The following is a 17,122-nucleotide window of genomic DNA, read 5'->3' as shown; positions in this document are numbered from 1 at the left end:
AGCTATTGCATGGAGGACTTCAGTTAGAACTCATGCATGTGAGTTCTGTGGAGTTGGATGTGGAGTTGATGAAGTTGTGTTCAGTTTGACTTAGTTGAACTAGTTGTATTTAGTCTAACTAAAGAATACACTAGTGATGAGTGTGTGAATTGATGTTAATTAATTCACTAATTATTAAATCATAAAGAAACTAAAGAATACATCAGTTAACTCAGTGCATGGACAGTTCAACAGAGACAGGTGTTAGAGGTAAGTGAAAGGGTGAGTTGTGACTATCAGTTGTGCATGAGATTTGCACATGCATGGATTTGAGTAATGCCAATGAGGATTGCGTAGTGTGGGCCAATACCAAGGCAATTGTAGCTTGTGCTCACGTGATTTTCACTTTGGATTCTGCAGTGGAGGCAGGCAAAGCAAAAAAGGAGATTTGAACTGTGACTTGTTCGGATCTAAGCTAGTTTTGTGTGTAATAGGTGGAGATAGTACTGAGTACTTGTGAGGAGTATTGTACTACGTATTGTTACATGTTCTTAATCATTATAATATACATATAGTGTGGGGTTTTCAGCTGTAAGCTTTCCCCGGGTTACATACTGTGTTAATGTGTTCATGCGATTGATGTTTCATTGATTTTAATGCTGCTAAATTGATGATCAACGTAGAGGAGGTATGCATGTATTCCGCAATAGTGTATAATCGATATAATCTCTGTGAATAAGTTTTTATTATTCAAAATTTCTACATGGACCAAAACAACACTTAGAACCTATGGTATTCTTAGATGGGATCAAATAACAGTTATTCTACACTTAGAGGTATTCTTGAACATAGAAGACATTATAAATCCCACAGTAGATAGGCCCTCCAATTGTTGGATGTCACTAGTGTGTATTGGCTACTCCCTATCGAGCTAGAGGGAACCTCCATGCAACTGGTTAATAAGGAACTTGGTACATTGCATGGTCACGCCTAAAGTTCCAAAGACTGGTAAATTCCTCAAATTCATTAGCATGGACCATTGTAATTCTATTTTATCCTAAAAGAGTGACTTCCATCTTATCTGGTTACATCTGTTGTGAAGACTTCATGCTTGAGCATGGGGAAACGGAAGGAGTCTGATAAATCATTGTTGACGAGCGTGGCCTTCTCATATTTACTAAAAATAATCTCAAGTTTTGTCACTCTAGGGTCGGACGGAGGGGTGGGAATAGTAGTTTTGGATACTTTAGTCATGACTGTAACTCGTTAACTATATAAAATAGGCACAGGGGGCTTGAATTTGGACTAAGAACCAGGGGAATTTGACACTGAAGCGAGAGTGAGTAGTTTGACCACCTAATCTTTTACAATGGAGAGATCAGCATTTCCATGCAAACTATATAGAAAGACTTGATATGATGCCTATGATTAGACTGCTTAACCAATAAATATGGCAACTTGTTATACTTGATTCAAATTGTGGCATTAACAATGCTTGTGACCTAGACCTGATCTGGATTACGCAAAATTTCAAAAGGCAGATGATTATGATGGTCAATTATTACGAGATGATCGGAAATCCAAAAACTTGATTACCAGAATGTGTCAGGGATATTATAGGAGATATTTAAACCTAATTTTAAAAGACACAGGGTATTATTACTAATTATGATGGATAAGATGACTGCCACGTGTGTTTCCCTGACCCAATCAGTTGTGGCAGGGTGCACTGAAATAACTAACAAACCTTATGCAAGTGACTTTATTCACAACTGATATAACTGATCCAACGTCAAATTTAACTAACTGACTCTATCCTAAACCTACCTAAAATCCCCCTTCAGAGATCAAATCAATTGATTAATAAGTGGTTTGGGCCATGGAATGGCTTCAAGCATGCACCATTCAACTATCTATGCAATAAGATTTCATCTAGTTGTGTAAGTTTAACTACTCTGAACTCCTAGACTTCTGTAAAAATTAATAGTCCCAACCAGTGCATTTTGAGCTTTCCAGGATGTTTTAGAAACTTACTGTCATATAGGAGAACTTTTTCCCCTAATGTGAAATAATTCCTCTTGAGGTATTGGTCGTGGCATTCCTTTTTTCTCTCCTTCTCAATAGTATGGAGAAAATAAGCCAGAAAACTGGCTTCATCCAACTCCCATAGTTCATCCAACCTTTTTGCAATTGACTTGTCCTCTAAAATCTAAGTGACCTACACAATAAAAAGGTTGAGAATGATTAAATCAGTAGGTACTACAACTTCTCAACCATAAATAAGTAGGAATATCATATATTTATGTAATCATTTGAAAATGGTATGTAGGCCCACAAGGTAGCTGGTACCTGCTCATCCTAGTAGTCTCGGTTAGCAGAACAGATCTTGGTGAGTCCCTTCTTAAGGAACTTGTTGAAATATTTGACATTGTCATTTTATTGTGCATGGTACGGGATGCTTTTATGGTGCTTGATCACGAGGTTTTGCATAAATGAAGCAAGTCGTGACTATCTCATTAATGAAGTGGGTCCCTTGGTCACTAGTGAGGTTTTAAGAGCACCCAAATCGAGTGATGATATTCTCAAAGATGAACCAAGTAGTGGCGTTTGTAGTGCATCTTTAACAAATGTAGCTTCGGCCCATTGGGTGCAATAGTCTGTAGTGGTAATAATGTACTTTTCATGTGAGTGGTGAGCTAACAGATTAATAGTTCCCACAAAGTCCATAACCCACTTTTTGAATACCTGGAGTGCACGCACAGGCTATAGAGGAAGTTCATCTCAGTGCGATGGTCATCCCACCAGTTAGAAAACATTGCATTTCTTAACATACTCCTTCACATCTTAGAAAATCATGGGCCAATAGAGTCTACCTTGTAATACTTTTCTCATGGTGGCTTTTCCCCATACTTGTCTTCCAACAACTCCCGAATGGAAATCCCATAGCACATCTTGATTTTATGGTTGAGAACACATCGTCGCAATATCTTATCGAGGCCCATCTTGTACAATTGACCTGCAATTAGCTAGTAATATGCATCTATAATAACCATATCCCTTATTTAGGTTGTTGTGTACTCTTATAAACATTTTCTAGTTTTTATAAATAGTGGGACATCTTCTAAATAGTTAAGGATGGCCTCAACATGAAACAAATCGAAATCCGATAGTTGGTCATCTATTAACCCCCCAGCTTCGCCCAACTCCAGACACAAGAGATGATCAGGCCCTACATTCATCTTTCCTAGCTTCACAATGACTTCGAATGTAAACTCATGAAATAGTAGGAGCCACCTGCAAATCCTCCCTTCAAGCACAAGCTTATTTACCGGGTACTTCAGTGTAGAGTGGTCAGTAAAGAAATTGAATGGACCACCCATAACATAGTGCCTGAAATTCTGTAGCGAGTACACCATCTCAAGAGCTTCTCATTCAGTAGTGGTTTAGTTTCTTTCTGTTGTGGAATTTTTTTTGTTGGAAAATTAAATTAGGTGATCTAGGTTACCATCTTCGGGCTAGTCCAAAAGAACTCCTAGAGTGATTCCTAATGCATCAATATGGACATGGAATTCTTTGTTCCAATCCAGGTAAACTATGATTGGTGCACTTGTTAGTTTCTCTTTTATTGTATCAAAGGTATAATCGCATTCATCGGTCCAAGTGAACCACTCATAATTCTTTAGCAGCTTCTCCAATGTTGTCGTAATCGGTGCATAGTTACGGATGAACATGCAATAGTATCTTGTGTGGCCACGAGTAGATCTTAGCTACTTGAAACTGGTTGGTGGAGGCATATTTAGAATTACTACAACTTTGGTAGCATCGACACACACTCCTTTGCAAACAATGTGCCCCAGTAGTGTTCCAAAAGGGACAGAGAAATATCATTTCTTCAATTTCAAAGAAATTTGTAGTTGTTTCCAATGATAAAACATTACTCTGAGCAAGATGGAGTGCCTTTTCAATAAATTGTACATTGTCCAATCATCCATATAAACCTCTAGGTATCTGTGAATATAGTCTTGGAAGGTCGAAATCACGATCCTTGAAAACACCGTCAGTGCATTCTTCAATCTGAACGACATGACATGATAAGCATAAGAGCCCCATTCAGTCATGAAGGTGGTTTTCTTCTTATCTTTTTCTACAATGTGGAATTGGTGATAGCCAAAAAACCCATCCATGGAGGAGTAGGATCATTACCTACAACATTATCAAGGACTTCATTGTTGAATGGAGTAGGAAAGGGGTCATGGACACAGGCATTGTTCAAGATCTTGTAATCTACATCGACCCATATTTCTTTAGAATATTTCTTGTTTTGGATGACAATCAGACTGACCCACTCATCTTCATCAACTTGGAAGATGAGTCCTGCTGCTACCATATTATTAATCTCTTTATACACCATCCCTTTGACCCTTGGGTTTAGTTGATACATGAGGTGTTTCACTAGTCTCACATATGGTTTCAACATGATCTTCATTTCTCCTAACTCCCCTATAATTCCTTTGAGCTCTGCAATAGACAAAGGGAAAAGGTCCTCATAGTCCTTTATGAGATCAAATATTTCCTTGGCGGTATGTTCATCCCAATAGTCCCCTATGGAAGCCAATTTTATTTTCTATTCAGTGTCGAAATTACGCTTCTACAACATTAGAGGTTGTAGCTACAAACCAACTATTATAGCCCATATTCTATGTTTCATTCCCCTTCAAATTCCTTAAAGGTCAAATGCCTTAACCCTTCAATGTTGTCTCCATCAGGTTCAAGATTTATCTTCCCACAAGCCACAGCCTCATGAAATCTAGATTCATATATATGATTGAAGGCATCCTAGTCACAATAGTCCTAAGTAAGCTCTCCTGCTGGGAACATGACCCTCTTGATTGATTTCAAGGGAACTATTGGCTTGTTGGGGCATGACCCAGGTTCAAAGTTAATTAGACAAACAAATCCCTATACTACTGGCCCTTTTGACAACAGCCCACAGGGCGTGGACTAAGGTCTCACCCGAAGTAGTATGGGGGGGTGCTAGAACTAGGTTTCCGCACCCTTGAGATGTCTAAGGGGTAGATTCGGTCCAATTGTTAGTCCCTTCATGCAGGTTACTTCGTGCCCTTCCCTGCCTTGATATACTTGCCTTTACGTAGCCCTACCCAGGGGTTGTGGGACTTCCGCGCTGCTGGAGTAGCGCTTTGCGCTACTTCCCTAAGTTTCACCTGAGATCTTACTTATCTTCCTACACCAGTTAGTTATCTTCGCGTAAATTGATACCTTACATTATATTTCGTTATAAAATACATTCATTTGATTTATCGTAGCAAATAAACAATACACTTACAATTCATACCCGATAATACATCAAATAAGAAAAGATACACAGAAATCTGATAAAACTTCTCTTTGTTAATGTTTCCAACAGTTACAAACTCGACCTGCCCTGTGCACTCAACTACAGGGGTCCGCGCACTCATTTGTGGACTACTAGGCCTCTGTTCACTCAGTTGTAGAGCCTTCTCCTACTCTATGACCCAAAGACACACTTTACACTTTGACTCAACCTCTTAGACTCATCATGCTTCTTATCTTTCTATTATCTATCTGCCATCTTCTACACTTAGAGCCTCACTCTATTTATACAATCCCATGGTCCGCGGACCATGGGTAGGTCTATCAAGCTGACATTATTATGACTTTGCACTCTGCACCCACAATTCGCAGAGCTTTTACAAAGGACTTGGTCAAAACTTGGGCTTTAAGCCCCAAAACATGCCTTGTGGGGATTCCAAGCCCAATAGGCCCCCAACACAAACATCGTGACTCGCCCTCGAGTCACTCTGTCGGCACAAAGATCTTCGTGCAGAGTTGCTCCAACTCTGTTTGAACTACTACAAGGTTGGCAATGCACTGAGAGGCTGCGTGCTGGATCTCCTGTACGCATTGTTCCAAGACTGCAGTGTCAGAACTATTTCCCTGGACCTATTCCTGCATCCCCTACATTTTTTTATAGTCCCGCGCTTTCGTCCGGCTACTTGGAGCGCGAAGACTATGCGTCTGTTGGCTAGTCAGATACTCAAGCCACCTGTGTAGGGCTTCAATCGGCTGCCATTCACCTTGCCTAGGAAAGGCTCTCCATTTAGCTTTACCAACTGTACCGCGCATCCATCTGTGACCTCCTTAACAATGTATGGTCCCAGCCAATGCATTCTGAACTTTCCCAGGAATTTATCAAACTTATTGTCATACAGCAACACTAAATCATTTACCTTGAAGGTGTGCAACTTAATATGGCGATCGTGCCAGGCCTTCTCGTGCTACTTTTGTACCTGCTGATGGAAGCAGTCCAGGAACCGTTCCTCTTCAAGTTCTTCCAACTACACAAGCCTGTCTTCCAAAGCTTTGTGGTTCGTCATACCTATGAGCGCTGCTATGCACAAACTAGGCATAATATACTCCATTGGCATGATAGCTTCCATGCCATATACCAACTGGAAAGGTGTATGTCCCATCAGTTTCTTGAACATTGTCCTATAAGCCCATAATACTACAGGTACGCATAGGTCCCAATCATTCTACTGCGCGTTGCATACTTTGGTCAGCGCAGTCTCTAGCATTTTGTTGAATGCTTCTATTATCCCATTGGCTTGTGGGTGATACAGTGTGCTTTTTTGATGATACAACTAAAACTCTTCTATTAGCGTGTTGATGGTTTCATTCAGGAAATGTGTATCGCGATCGCTCATCAAGATTTTCAGACATCCAAATCGAGTCAACATGTGTTCAAACAAAAACTTCGTAGCCCTGGTGGCCATGCAGTCTTTGACTGGATATGTTTCTACCCAACGATTCAGGTACTCTATCGTGGTGATAATGTATCTCATGCCCATCTTTGCCTCAAGTTTTATAGGTCCTATAAATTTGATAGCCCACTTTTCGAAGTGTTATAGCGTCATTTGTGGTTTCAAAGGCATCTCGTCCCTCCATGATGGTTTACGTGTTCTTTGACATATATCACAGGCCTTACAATGTGCTTTTGAATCCTAATGAAGGGTTGGCCACCACAACCCTGCGTCGAGAATCTTTTGCGCGGTCGCTCGCCCTGCATAGTGTCTTCCTGCAGTGCCCCCATGTTCTTCTATGAGGATCTGACTTCGTTCGAATTCAAGTACATACCTTCGTAGTATCTCATCATTTCCCATCTTATATAGGTGCCCCGCAACGACAGAAAAATCAGCCGCGCACACCACCAGTTCCTTCTTTTGCTGGATGGAGTATTCTTTCAGTGCAGTCCCCGTTGGTAGAAAGTGGATTATATCTTCAAAGTGGCCACCTGCTACATGCACAACAAAGAGTTGTGCATCAGGTAATCCATCCTCCAAATTGGTAGGTTCCTCACCCATCTCAATTCGTGACAAGTGATCGGGTCTTGCATTCAGGTGTCTAGGCTTCACAACGACCTCAAAATCATATTCCTGGAACAGAAAGAGCCACCTGCATATGTTCCCCTCCAACACAAGCTTATTGACCAAGTATTTTAATGCGGAATGCTTTGTATACATCTTGAAGTGTCCCCCTAGCAAATAGTGCCAATATTTTTGGAGCACGTACACCATAGCCAACCACTCGCATTCAGTTGTGGAATAGTTCTTTTCCGCTTTAGACAACCTGTGACTTGCGAATGCGATAGGGTGATCCAAGCCCTCTCCACCCTCGTATGTGAGTATTGCTCCCACTGCTATACACGACACATCGACATGGACATGAAACTCCACATCCCATTTTGGGAAGACCAGGATTGGCGCGGAGGCCAATTTCTCTTTTAGTACATCTGGGCTCTTCATGCAATCATAATTCCAGCTGAATATGGCATCCTTTTTCAACAGTTTCTCCATTGGCGCGGTGATCTGGGCATAGCTTTTGATGAACTTCCTGTAGTACCCCGTATGTCCCATGGTAGCGTGCAACTATTTGACACTTTGCAGTGCTTCCAAATTTAGAATTGTTGCAATCTTCACGAGGTCTACCATCAGTCCCTGTTTGCAGACCACATTCCCCAACAGGTTTCCAAAGGGAATGAGAAACGTAAACTTCTTGAGGTTCAACTCAGTTTGGTGTCATCGACAAGTATCCAACATCAAGTATAAGCTCACTACGTGGTGCTTAACCAATCCAAATATAGTTCAATCATCTAGATAGAATTCCAGCAATTTGTGGATGTATTCTTTGAAGGTTGCAACAACTATGCGCAAAAAGATGGCCAACTCATTCTTCAACCCAAGCGGAATAACAATGTATTGAAAGCAGCTCCACTCAGTTGCAAAGGTGGTCTTGCTCCTATCTTCTGGTGTGATTTTGATCTAGTGGTACCCTGAGAACCCATCAGTAAAAGAATATGCTTCTTGCCCGCCGACATTTTCCAATACTTCATCTATGAACGAAGTTGGGAATCAGCCATGCACACATGCATCATTCAATTTCCTGAGCTCCATGCATATTCTTATCTCGCCCTTCTAATTATTTTCCTATACTACCATAGGGCTTACCCAGTTGGATTCTTCCACTGGATCGATGATTCCAGCTGCGAGCATTTTGTCTAGTTCTACGCAAACCTTTTCCTTGTACTTTGGATTCAAGTGATAAGGCCTCTACTTAATTGGCTTCGCGTCAGGTTTTAAGGTGATCTTCATCATCCCTAAATCGCCAATGATTCCTTTTAAGTCTGTGATATTGGTCAGGAATAAGTCCTGTTACTCGTGGAGTAACTCAGCGACCTTATCCACCATTGCATCATCCCAGCAGTAGTCGAGCATTACATACTTAGGTTCAACTTTCGTACCAATGTTCACCTGCTTTGTCTTTACTAGTGTGATTATGTTAGGGTCTTCAATCAATGGCCCTTCAACCTCGCGATAGCCTTTAGTTTCTGGAATGTTAACTTTCCGCAGATCTTCGTCGTATTCTTTAGTATTCACGTTGTAACACTCCAGCGTGCAGCTTAGCTGGGTCGCCCATTCAGGCTGAATCACTTCTATTGGCTCCTGGGGTATTTTAAAGATAGTTGATTTTACTGCTTGTAGTGCATCATCAATAGTATCCCACCGATGATCCTCAAATGTGAAGGTTAATAGGAATCCTTCGCGCAATATATCCCATTCATTCGTTCCATGTCATAGCTCTGTCTCTATATACTAGTTCATGGGTATAATATATAGAGTATGACAGAACAAGTGCACCCACTCAGGTTGTGGCTCTTCCCCATAGACCTTTTTCCATTTTGCGAGGTGCACGTGCGGATCATCCCATTCATCATACTTGTCTTTTAATCACATATGAGGCTTCCCAAACCAGATGTGCATCATCCTCCTACATTTGCGCCAATCCTCAAAGCTTCTTTGGTGCGTACCCCACCACCTCATGGGCGTAGCGTGCAGTACCCAGTTCAAAGCTTCAAAACGTTGTTGTTTTGGTACTTCTCTTTCAAATCTACTTAGGAAGTCATCCACCTCACTTAAGCCATCATACGTAGGAAAATCCCTTACCTCCATCGATAAGCAGCGCAACTATCTCATCATCATGTTACAGTTTAGTGTGGTTACCTCGTGTAACCATTTCTTCCATCATTCTATTTCCTCGTCCGAATCCGATGTGCAGGAGCTTTCACGCTCCCATGAGATTCATCCATCCATGGTCGGATTCACCCAATCTTGCTCTCGCGTGGTTATCTTGTAGATGCATTCCAAGTTGTTGTTGCTATCATAGTCACGCACCAGCTCCGTGTAGCGCGATCCTTCTGTAGGTTCCAAAGGTACAACTACGCGCAGAGACTTGTTCTAAAAAACCATCTTGCGCTTCTTCAGATTTATCACCCCATTCATGTTAGTGGCCCAATCTATTCCTAATATTGCAGGGTAGGTATTGTTGTCATCAACAATCTCTATCACTTTGAAATCTGCTAGCGCACTTGCTCCTCCGATGTCCACAGTGATTCCTTGCAATCTCCCCATAGGTCGGATCTTTTGTTGGTTCATCATTCGCAGTTGGATAGGAGACCATTGCAGCATAGGCCTTCCCATGCGCTCCCATGTCTGCTTCAGTAGGACGTTTGCATCTGATCCTAGATCCAGAATCACTTGGTCCATCTCATATTCTTCGATCTACGCAGTCAATCTCATCTCCCTTCCTGTTCTCGTCGTGTGCTTTCTGAGCTTCCAGACTATGCGCGATTCTCCTAGTGTGGTCCCAACACATCTATTATGAGTTCCTACAACCCCTTTATAGCCTTGATGTCACGTAACATCTTCATGCATGCTTTTAGGAACGTGGTGAGCATCGATGGGTCCATTTCTGTCTCCGTTCTGTCTTTACTTCCTGAAGTGGAGGCATCAGCGAAGCTCTTCTTGGATTCCATGAAGGTTTCCTTAGCATGCTCCAAATCAAACTCTAGTTCCTTCGTTGGAGCCTTGTGAACCCAAGTACTTTCTTCGGGCCGCTTTCCTTTGTCATCCCCTATTGTAATTCCACTTCGGAGCACAATATTTACATTAGGGTCTTCCTCGTACGGCTCAGACCTCATCAATTGCACGTTCTGAGTCAGGGGAGGTTGGAGTGCTCCTTTATCACTCAACCTTACTATCAGTGTGGGACAATCCTCTGTCTCGTGAACAAACAATTTACAATACAAGCATGATGGTCGCATTGGGTTTGCACAATCGCAGGCATAACGACCTATCCCTCCGTAATTGTAACATCACAGTTGTTCGTGACCTCTTCTTGGTCCTCCTCCACCTCGGCCTCATCTGTGCCCCTAAAATCCGGTTCGCGCCATCCCTGCATTCTGGTCAAGGACCCGCATTTCAACCTGAACACTGTAGGTAGGGGTCTAATCCATCGTCAACTCATAACTTCTACAGGTGCACTCATCATGTCCCACTGATCTACATAAATTACAGAACAACTGCTGTGAATTCTGTGTGTACTTTTGTAAATGGTAGTTATATGTAGCATGCTTTCCTCCTATCTAACAAATCGTGCACCATAATGCAGGCACCACGCTCGATCATGCTTCTGCCTCAGGTCTTAATGGGATTGGTCCTCCTCCCATGAGGTAGTTCATGAACACCGGTCAGTGGTCCTTGTCATGTCCCTGGCCCTTTCACTTTATGCACCATAGCTCGTCATGCACTTTTGGGCGAGCCGTCTTGTCTTGTTTCAAACTCTGCATCTCAAGGCACAAGTTTTTCAACTGTGCATGTATCTGCTGAACTCCCAGGTTGGGATTCTGTATCGGAGTCTCATGCAGTCTCATCGCGATCTCTAAGGCCTCTACCTGAGTTGTTAGCCTCTGTTGTGACAACGTGTTCCTTAAATGTGGTGTTAACGATGCTACAAACCATTCACGATGTTGTCCATCCGTCAGCGTCATGTTGGCTTTGTGAATTTTGCACTTCAGTCTCTGATCCAACTCCCAAAGGGTCTCACCTGGTATCATTATGGTTTCCTTGAACCCAATGATCGACTACGCCTCTAACTTTGGCTTGCTAAATTCTTTGTTTAATGCAGTTTGAATATCTACGATCCCCGACATCGCTTCTTTATATTGTCATCCATGACTCCCTGCACTTCCCATACAAATTTTATCACGAACCAAAATTGGTCCGGATCTTCATTCCCTACTCCCTTAACCACTCGCAACTTTATTGTGCTTGCCATTTTGATTCGCGGTGGTGGCGGAGGAGGTATGGGCGATGATGGGGGTGAAGACGGTGAAACTGGCAGTGGTGTGGGTGGGGGTGGTATGCATGGAATCCTCTGCCTTATCAAATTGATTTCACTTCTTGGTGAGACCTTCACAAGCTCTTCCTCACCCCCTTGTGGAGGTGACTTCAAGGGGCTAGTTTCTAGTTCTGTACTACCATTTTCTTCTGTAGATTCTCCCACTTCGCGTATCCCCAAACATCAATTTATCCACATAACCCATTTTTCACACAGTATAATTTTAATCCAAGTGTTCAAAGATTTAACGTACTCACCTCGCGGCCCTTTGAGGAAGTGTCATTCTGCCTCGCTATAGCTAACTGAAGTATCTACCATGAACTCGGTGATGAATCCTCCTATAATTCGATTGAGCCAGTGATCAACAACATGTACGATATTATCCTAAAATGCTTCCAATTTGTGCACCAATTCTGGAGTCCACACAATAGGTCTATCGAGCTTACACCTTCCTTGGCTATCTGCTAGCTTCGCGATCCACTCGTATAGCTCAGTAGGGAAAGATGCGAAGAAAATTTTGTGGATCTTTGTGTATAAGTAGCAGTCTAACCACTCTTCCTTTGATAGTCATGGATTCCTATTTTCCTACACCGTGAACTTGTGAATCTTTCTATCCAACCAATCTTCAATTCCCTTCCTTGTTGGATTCTAGTGATACGACATCAGACATCTCTATGCAGATCCTGGTCCTGACAATGAAACCATTTGTTGGCTTGCTGGGGCCTGACCTGGTTTCGGAGTTAATTAGCCAAACAAATCCCTGTACTACTCTCCCTTTTGACAACAGTTCGCAGAGCGTGGACTGAGGTCTCACCCGAAGTAGTATGGGGGGGTGCTGGAACCAGGTTTCCGCACCCTTGAGATGCCTGAGGGGTTGATTTGGTCCAACTGTTAGTCTCTTCACGTAGGTCACTTCGTACCCTTCCCTGCCCTGATATACTTGCCTTTGCGTAGCCCTACCCAAGGGCTGTGGGACTTCCGCGTTGCTGGAGTAGTGCTCTGCGCTACTTCCCTAAGTTTCACCTGAGATCTTACTTATCTTCCTACACCAGTTAGTTATCTTCGCGTAAATGGATACCTTACGTTATATTTGTTGGAAATAATACTGAGAGGGGGGGGGGGAATCAATATTATCAGATCAATAAAACTTTTTCAATACTCAGAAATATATACGCTACTTCAGTTAAGTGAACCAGCGTGTACACGCTACTGTGTCTAAAGCAACCAACGTATAACCAGAAATCTTATGATTCAGTTAGTTTATATTCAGTAAATGCATCAGGACATTATTAACCATATTAAAAGTAAACAGGTGCAGTATAACAGAACAGATCATCACACAAAAGCCACACACAAGCCACACACATGAACACCATGATATAAGGCGGAAACCCAATGTGGGTGAAAACCACCTGCTGCAAGTCGTCTCTATCTTTCTTTAATAAGAAACTTCAGTTTACAATATTTTGTACTGGTGCAGACTTATACCAGTACGCAGGCTACAACCTGCAGAAGGCTACAACCTTCTCTCGTTTTCCAAATTCTCCTGGAAGGGAGCTCCAACCCCCTTTGCTCTTGTACTAGCTAAGATACTAGTACGTAGGTGCTGGCCTACAATCTTCTTTCCTTCAGGTACCACTTTTCATCAATTTTCAGACTGGATACTCTTGAAGCACAACATTACAATCTGAAGACCACGATTCATTCACTTTTCATAACAAATCATTGAAGCACAAAACAACCAATACTAGCATCATCAATCTTTGAATCACTGAACCACTGAAACCCTGTCAACACCCAGTCACCAGAACACAGAGCAAACTACAGAACTCTGCAATAATAGTCAGACCCAAATGCAACCCCAAAAATTAAGCTTCAAAAGATATACGCTACTTCAATGAAACCAACCCGCGTATACACGCGCTTTTACCAAAGACAACCTGCGTACATATCTAAAAATAATTTCTCATAACTTGCAGCTGTACCAGACATCAGTCATACCCAGAACATAACATTGCGTCAGTATGCAGATCTAAAATTACACATAATCAACCATATAAAGATAGTTCATTTCAAACAATTTGATCCCGATCTATCCTTAGATCTAGTCTTCCATCAACCGGTGTGATCTCTCCTTAGCTCAGATCAAGTAATGTATCATCAACCCAGAACCTGCATACTAGATCTCTTTCTTCATTAGATATTCAAGACTTTTTCGATACTATTTCCTAATGATCTTCTTCTCCTTATATAGTCTTAGGCCCTTCTCAATACCACGGTCCAAAACCATAGTAATACAATACCATCAACTTCAAAACTCGGGATCAACACGACTGTCAAGATACCTTGGTCCAAAAACATAGGCTCAAGTACCAAGGACTAACTACCATGGACCAAAGGGAAGCTTCTCGACATGTACGCTCTTTTTTGTTCATGAAACTGCGTGTATAGGCGACTTCGTATATAGCGAGACTGCGTATCCGCGACTTAGTATATAGCGTACCAGCGTGTATACACAACTTGGGCTTAATGAACCTGCGTATATGAAATTTCTCTTCATTCTTGTAGTCTGGACTGAGATCTGTCATCAAAGAGAGTTGCCATCAAGGACAACACCTGTACCGTAGCGCCACACCTGAGCCAAAATGCCAACAATCTCCCCCTTTGGACTTGATGGCAACCCCAAGATCCTTAGAATCATTCTCCCCCTTTGTCATCAAGGGCAAAGGATTGTGCTCCCCCTGAGAACATGCTGATATCTCTGCTCTGCTGTGCTGAACATGCTCCCCCTGACTGTAGGCAAGATCTGAAAAAGATGTTCTTCGCAAAGAACCAAGACATATACATCATAAAGGACCTTCCTATCACCAAAAGACTCAATACATACATCCATATTCCCAACCAAGAGGGGATACATCAGAAATTTACATATAACAACCAATTACATTACATCATTCATCCCAGGCATAGTGGGGAAACCAACATAGGCCGTTACATGACCTTGACATCATAAAAGAGATATCACAAAAGAGATACATGACATAGAGACGAAAGATCTAGACCAAGACTTATGAAAGTCACCAGCAGCATCTAATAATCATCTTTTAGATCAGCAACCAAGATTTCCTTCTGTGCTCCTTCTCCTGAAACCAACAACAGTTGTGAACTAGAACCAAAAACATCTAAATGCCAACAATGCTTTATTAGACTTTAAGCTGCTCCCCCTGAAACTGTGCCTGAAGGACTCTGGCATACCCATCTCAGACCTTCTCCAACCAGAGTCTGCCCTTGCTGTTCAGAACTCCATATACGCAACTTCACCTGCATAAATCAGCGTATGTACGCGGATATCCCTTATACAACATGCGTATACCAACTTTTCTTTAGAACAGACAAGCTTCAACAGCAGGATGAAGCATCAACTACTCCCAGCTTTTGTCTGAGATATTCAAAAGTCTCCCTGGGCAGTGGTTTTGTGAGAATATCAGCAACTTGTTCTTTAGAAGAAACATACTCCAACTTGACCTTTTGTTCAAGCACTTGTTCCCGGAAGAAGTGATACTTGATCGGTATGTGCTTGGTCTTTGAATGCATGACTGGATTCTTTGAAATGCTGATTGCACTTGTATTATCACATAAGATAGAGACAGGTGGAGTGCAAGTGATTTGAAAATCTTGCAAGGTCTGCATCATCCAAAGAAGTTGTGTGCAACAAGATGCCGCAGCCACATATTCTGCTTCAGCTGTAGATAAAGCAATCGAACTCTGTTTCTTGCTGAACCAAGATACTAATCTGGAACCCATGAAGAATGCACCACCACTTGTGCTTTTCCTGTCATCCACACTTCCGGCCCAATCTGCATCTGTGTAAGCATGAAGAGTGAGATTTGTATCTCTAGGATACCATAGGCCATAGTTTTGAGTCCCTTGAAGATACTTGAAGATTCTTTTGACTGCCTGAAGAAGAGTTTCCTTTGGGTTGGCTTGAAATCTTCCAACAATTCCTACTGCATGCATAATGTCTGGTCGGGTACCTGTCAAATAAAGCAAACTCCCAATCATGGATCTATAAGTTGGTTGATGAACAACTGCTGATTCATCATTTGTACTGAGGCTACATCCTGTAACCATGGGGGTACATACTGGCTTTGAATCTTCCATGCCATACTTCTTCAAGGTCTGCTTGAGGTACTTGGTTTGAGACAAGAAAATACCTCCTTCATTTTGTTGGATTTTCAATCCAAGAAAGTATGTCAATTCTCCAAGTAATGACATTTCAAATTCTTTCTGCATAACCAAGGCAAAGTTTTGACTCATAGCCTCTTCATTGCTGCCAAAGATAATATCATCTACATACACAACAAGTATTAGCAATTTGTTATTTTCAACTTTCATATAGAGATTGCTATCTGCTGATCCTTTTGAAAAACCTTGTTGGTGAAGATATTTGTCCAACCGATAGTACCAAGCCCTTGGAGCTTGTTTGAAACCATAGAGAGCCTTTTTCAATCTGCATACAAGGTTTGGATCATTCCCAAGACTGAAACCATTTGGCTGCTCAATATATACTTCTTCTTCTAAGTCTCCATTCAAAAAGGCTGATTTCACGTCCATTTGAAATACCTTGAAGTTTTGAAAGCTTGAGAGAGAAAGGAACATTCAGATGGCCTCAAGTATTGCAACAGGAGCAAAGGTCTCTTCAAAATCTATTCCTTCTTGCTGCACATACCCTTTACAAACAAGTCTGGCCTTGTTTCTAATTACTTCTCCATTTTCATTCAATTTATTTTTGAAGACCCATTTTGTCCCTATGACATTCTTATCTTTTGGTCTAGGAACCAATTCCCAAGTGTTGTTCTTTTCGATCTGCTCAAGTTCTTCATCCATTGCTTTGACCCAACATTCATCTTTGCATGCCTCTTTCACATTTTGTGGTTTAGTGGAAGAGAGTAATGCCAAATAGCTTGAAGCTTCTGCAATTGTTCTTCTTGTTTGTACTCCTGCTTCTTTCTGCCCCACAATCTGAGATTCTGGATGATTCTTTTGAACATATCTGGATGGAGTCTTCTCTTCTATTCTTGTCTGCTCCTCTGGTTCTTCTTGAGGTTCTTCTTCTTCTTGAGGTTCTTCTTCATCATTCTGTCTTTGAGGGTAGCCTTCATCTTCTTCGATGTCTTCATGATGAACTTGCCTAGGAATGTATCCCTTCTCATCAACCACAACATCAATGCTGTCGACAATTCTGCCAAGTCTTTTATTGTAGCACTTGTATGCTTTGCTATGTGGAGAATAACCAAGAAGAATGCCTTCATCTGCTCTTGGTTCAAGTTTGCCGAGTTGTTCATCAGTATTCTTAATATAACATTTG

This window comes from Pinus tabuliformis, chromosome J (assembly GCF_031772625.1).
Source record: "Pinus tabuliformis cultivar Carrire ecotype Pingquan chromosome J, CPIR1, whole genome shotgun sequence".
NCBI lineage: Eukaryota > Viridiplantae > Streptophyta > Pinopsida > Pinales > Pinaceae > Pinus > Pinus tabuliformis.
This window is presented reverse-complemented; position numbering follows the sequence as displayed.